Here is a 6,000-nt window from a genome sequence, read left to right as displayed (position 1 = left end):
GTAAGTTCCCCTCATCCCTGAAGCACAGCTGGAACACAGCCTGCCTGCTCTATATGGGGCTGTATACTGTAACAGACCCAGTTTATGAGGGACACGTGTAATATTTCAGCAGTCTGCTCTTTCATTAGCTGGCTGGAGGGGAATTGAGCAGACATGCTGTCGTGCTAAGCAAGCTGTGCAGAACGGAGCAGAGAGATTAAAATCGCAGTGTAAACTAGGCATTAAAATTCCCTGATTCTAATGTCAAGGGCTTAGCTGCACAGTTTCTATCAGGTCCAGACTCAGCCTGTGCTGAGATTTCTTCTCTGCTGCTCAGAACTTGGAATGCAGGCTATTTGTGTTAGCACTTCAATTATAATAACCTCACAGGCAGTATTTCGAAAAGCTTCACTGAACTAATTGGTTGACTGACATTTTTAAGCTAAATAAGCAGCAGTGGTATTGCAGCATGCCACAGCTAGCACACCATCTTCAGTTACATCTCTGTTGCTGTGCTTGCTCAGGACTCAATCTGTCAAACACTAACTCATTTATCATCCACAAGGCCCACATTTTGGATTTCACCCTGGCTCAAATCTGGAACAAGCAAACTGTCTCACCAAGCAGGAAGTGTGATCCCAGAAGGACCAGCTCAGGCCCACAGACTGTGAGCCTGACAGTCTCACAGTGATTTCAAGCTGACAAAAAACAGCCACAAGGTACAGTTGGAGCAAAGCAGACGCTCAGATTGGGCCGAAAAAAAACAGCCCACGGTGCTGAACATTGACCTGAATGCCAAGTTCCTGAACTCCAGATTTCTGCATTTTCCCAGGTATTAGTACCTAACATGGACAAGTTAGAGCTCATTCAGGTATTTTGCCACTTCTGAGAACGGCATTGATGGCAACGCAAAAGTTGCCACAGAACCTTTGAAATATGGTCTGATTTTTTTTAAGAAAGCAGACATGTTTCTCCTCCGGGTGCACAGAGAAGGCAGCAGAAACACACTGCTCAGGCCAGCACTCAGCAGAAATGTGTTCAGGGGGCAACCGGGTGACTTTAGAACAGTCATGGCAGTGCTTTCCAGTTTTGCTCCTCCTATTGTGCTGATAAGGAGCCTGCGGTTATTAAGCAGTTAATTATAATATCTGAACAAGTTTTTTTCCCCTCAGTAAATCCAGCCTGGCTAGCCTGAAAGATCTACTGTATTCAAATGGGCCTTCTTTGCAAGGTGAAGTGAACACTCTGCTGGCACATACACATCTGATTGCCCTGGACATCTGTTGCACATGCACTGTGACTGTCATTTTTAAAAGTTTTACCTTGAATAATGGCTGCTATTATTCACTGAAAGAGGGCCCAAGTATGTCAACATTTCCATGAGCCTCATGGGGGAATAGACCTGCACAGCCCAGGAAGCTCATTAAACAGAAGGGAAAATACAAAAATTGTAGAAAAAGCACCTTCTGTTGAAAATATAAAAGAGGCAGAGAGTGCTTTTTCATGCCTCTTCTTAGTAGCCTGCTGACTGGAAGGGTGTATTATCAAAGGCAGGGCTCTCTGCACCAGAAAGCAAAACTCTTTCTGATTCAATAGAACATTTACAGTTTAACTGACTAAGGATCAAAAAGCAGTGAAAAATTTATAATACAAATAACCCCCAGAATGGTAGCTGGATGTAAATACTACTGTTTGTTCTTGCATATTGAAGATCCTCTGGTTTTACTCTTTCAGCCACGGAATCATAGAATGGGTTGTGTTGGAAGGGACCTTTAAAGATCATCTAGTTCCAACACCCCTGCTATGGGCAAGGACACCTTCCACTACACCGGGTTGCTCAAAAGCCCCATCCAACCTGCCCTTGAACACTTACAGGAATGGGGCATCCACAGCCTCCCTGGGCAACCTGTTCCAGTGCCTCACAACCTTCACAGTAAATAATTTCTTCCTAATATCTAATCTAAATCTCCTCTTTTTCAGTTTATAGCAATTCCCCCTTGTCCTGTCCCTACATGTCCTTGTAGGAACATGTCCCTCTCCAGATTTCTTGTAAGCCCCTTTAGGTACTGGAATGCTGCTCTAAGGTCTGCCTGGAGCCTTCTCCAAGCTTAACAAGCCAAACTCCCTCAGCCTGTCTTTACAGGAGAGGTGCTCCACCCCTCTGATCATATTCATGGCCTCCTCCAGAATCCCTCCAATAGTTACACATCCTTTTTGAGCTGGAGGCCCCAGAGCTGAACGCAGTAATGCAGGTGAGGTCTCATGAGAGGAGAGTAGAGGGGCAGGATCACCTCCTTCGACCTGCTGGTCACACTCCTTTTGATACAGCCCAGGATACGGTTGGCTTTCTGGGCTGCAAGCGCACACTGCCGGCTCATGTTAAGTTTCTCATCGACCAACACCCCCAAGTCCTTTTCCTCAGGGTTGCCCTCAATCCATTCTCTACCCAACCTGTAGCTGTGCTTGGGATTGCCCTGACCCAGGTGCAGGACCTTGCGCTTGGCCTTGTTGAACTTTGTGAGTTTCAATAAGACATTTGTGTTTGGTTTGTTTGGGGTTTTTTTGTGTTTTTTTTTTTTTTTCTATTCTTCAAGAGTTATAAAAGATTCCCTGAAAATATGTAAAACTTTATTTCTCTTTAAAACACAACAGTCACTCTCCTGGCTAACACTGAAGGATTGCATTCATCTGCACTTTCTCATTACCAGAGGCCCCTGCTCTTTTTAAGCACCCTTATTCATATGTTAACATCACAGTAAATCACATCCATACCAGAAGCCAAATGGGTTAATTAGCTGTCTCTCCATCCACAGCTAACTGGCTCAGAAATATGGTCTTTTTCCAAGAATACCAGCAAGTACAGACTAATCTACTATTCCTCCCATGTGAAGATTGCGTTGCATCATCATTCGTAGTCCCAATGCATTGAGTTCCCATTTCATCTGGGGATGCATTTAGCCTGCATCTGGACTTGAAGAGCAGTATTTTAATTACTTTCTTTTAAAAAGGGTATTTTGACAGAGGAGGAGGAAAATGGAAAAGGATGCAGCTCAGTCTAGAGGTCAGGATATACCAGACTGGAAAAGTATTATAGCTGGTGATTATGGTGTTCAGATTTCTTTCTACCCACCTTCAAACAACACTTGCAAGTTTATGAATGACACCCTACAAAAGGAACTATACACAAAGTAAGAGGAGCATTAAACTTGTAAAAACAAGTGGTCAGGCATCAAGTGTGGAACATCCTGACTAGAAGCATTATAGCTTGTCATACACAAGGAATTTTGTGTTGTTTTAGCAACCAGAAAAAACAGAATTAAAAGAGCAATGTCTGACTAAAAATAGTATCTTTAGAAGACAAACACATTTTTCTTCTTGATGTTACTGTTAACAGCTTATGTTATTACAAGTAAATGTTTTCACTATTCACTGAACTTTTTTTGACAGCTGCATTTGCATCAGGTGAGGAAAAAAAAAGAAGTCTCAACTTCCACTTTTTGTCTTTACCTCACTGGCACAAAGCCAGTCATCAAACTCTGAGTACTTGTAGAAAGTCCATAATTACAAGTCAGAATTTCTTTAGCTCCTTTCTAACTAAACAAATTAAAACATTCGTTTATATTTTTATACTTTGAAAGTGCTTGGAGTTTGGTGGAAAAGAGGCTGTGCTTTCTACAAATTTGTGAAGTTTTGGCAGCATCTGTACAGTATAAAGCATGTGCAATATTGGAAGAGTTTGTATTTCATTTTTCCTCTGTTGACTAAACCAGTTTCACAGTAACTGACTTTGATTCCCTATTCCCATTGTCAAAAATGATACCACACTGCAGTAAGCTATGCTTAGATATGTCAATTTTTGTTACATATCTGGAAGAAAAAGAGTAGACTTGTGAAGAAAACAGCCTCTTCTTGTGTCAGGCCTCCTGATGTTGAGCTGAGCAAGATGGTATAAATTTCCTGGAGAAAAAAAAAAAACAAAACAACAGAACAAAGAGAAATATCTCTGAGATATGCTCAGAATGCCCTGCAGTGATGACGAGGTATCTGTCTTTCCAGATAATGCAGCAATTCTCAGGGGCTCTGCTAGTGGTCCAAAATGAAAACACAATTAGTCCTGTCCAGGCCCCTTACCATAGTTTGGAGGAACAAAACCATAAAGACATTTTCTAGTGGTATCACCAATGGCTGTATCACTGGACCTAGTGAAGGTTGCCTTAGGTATTTTGAGCACGCTTCTCATCTTCAGTAGCAACAGCTGCTAATAAAGCAGATTTCTTCCTTACAGCAAGAAATGACACCACTTGCAGAGGATGGAGGAAATGTGGGGTCACTTGCTGGCTGGTATCAGGGGGTGGTACATAGGTGTCCCATGGGTGATGGAGGTGGTGAGGAAAATCAGCTTAGAGGACACCTGTCCTCACCTTCTGCTTTCCACTCCTGCATGTGTGTGAATGCTGGGGGCAAGAGTGGTCCTGACCGTGCCTGCTACTGGGCTGTGTCCACAGACTGGGCCCACAGACAGCCATGGAGCCAGGAGGCTGCAGGTTTCTGTGGGGTCAGCTGTAACAGCACATCAGCCAGTCTGCTATACACAATATGGTAGCAGAACAATCATAAACTACTCTTAAGACCGCTATTTTAAAACAGGCCCTGTTTAATTGTAAAGAAGCATCTCAGAAAAACTAAAATTCAATCACACCGGCAGCAAACTCGGGACTTTGGGCAGCATGCAATGCAGTGCCGTGTCCCCTTATAGCGCCGGCTGTGGATGGCCAGGCCAGTCACGGCCCCACAACAGCAGCACTCGCAGCTGGGAGCATTAGGGTACAGATGCTCGAAGCGGAAGGACTAGATGATCTTTTGAGGTCCCTTCCAATCTCTAACATACTGTGATACTGTGATACTGTGAAGACCGAGGGCTCTCGCGGGCCTGGGTCTTCCCCTGCTTGCTGCCCGCTGGGTTCTGTTTCCCGGGCCAGTGCCGGCGGCAACGGCTGCGAGGAGCTGGCTCTCCCTCTGGAGGCCTCCGGCTGCATCAGCCGCTCCCGGCCGCTTGAGTGAGAGCCGCGCGGCCGAAGGCGCTGTCGGGGGAGCCCTGAAATGGAGGTGCGGTTCGGATGCTCAGCCCCCACTGACGCTTCCACACTGCTGTAGCGGCACACCCGGAACCTGTCAGCGCTTTAGAAAAACTGCCGTGGCAGCTCATACAGCTACGGCAAACGGGAATAGCTGAACCCTGTTGCTGCGATACTTCATGGATGTGGGGAACACAGCAACCAAGCATTGCTTCATCATCTTCCCTTCCCTGGCTGAAACACCATAGCCCCAGCCCCTGAACATGAAAACGGCTCTGCTGGGCTGTGCCAGGCCCAGCTGCAGAGGCAGTTCCTACTTGTTCACTCTGGGAGAAACTAAAACTACACAGCCTTTATGAGCACATGTATGACTGCTTCTGCAGGCCATCTGTGGCACCCCAGGGTTCTGGTAATGCTCTGTTTGGTCATGGCGAAACCCAGCTCCCCGTCCACAGCGAAACTGTACTCAGCCTCCAACCAGCCCCCTCGAGAGAACCGACCCTCTCACGCAACATGAACCTGCCGTAAGGACCCTGGGCAGACTGCTGAACCAGGATGATAGTCAGCTGGTAACACTGGATGAGACCCAAGCACTGTTTTCCTGGATGATGGGGAGACAATGCTGCAAACAGGAATCATTCCAAGCAAACTCTTATGTGCAAGAACCCCAAAGCACAGCAAATTCAAATGTTTTTGGGGGCCTCACAGCGCACCATGACTCCTGCCATAAGGAGGAAACAGCCTGCCAGCCCCCTTTCCTCTCACCACAGCAATGGCATAACCCTGTGCATCAGTACAACTTTGCTCTACTCTCAGCGGAGAAAGGAGGCTGGAGCAGAGCTGTGACAGGAGGCAGGAGGGTGTAACACAAGCTGCACTGCTACGCCACAGCCCACGTGTCCTCCCAGCACATCAAGCCACAGCCTCCAGCAGCTGCCTGCCTGTG

The sequence above is a fragment of the Neopsephotus bourkii genome, unplaced genomic scaffold (assembly GCF_033783945.1).
Source record: "Neopsephotus bourkii isolate Nb327-2 ecotype Australia unplaced genomic scaffold, CSIRO-AGI_Nbou_v1 NB_998, whole genome shotgun sequence".
Classification (NCBI taxonomy): domain Eukaryota; kingdom Metazoa; phylum Chordata; class Aves; order Psittaciformes; family Psittacidae; genus Neopsephotus; species Neopsephotus bourkii.
This window is presented reverse-complemented; position numbering follows the sequence as displayed.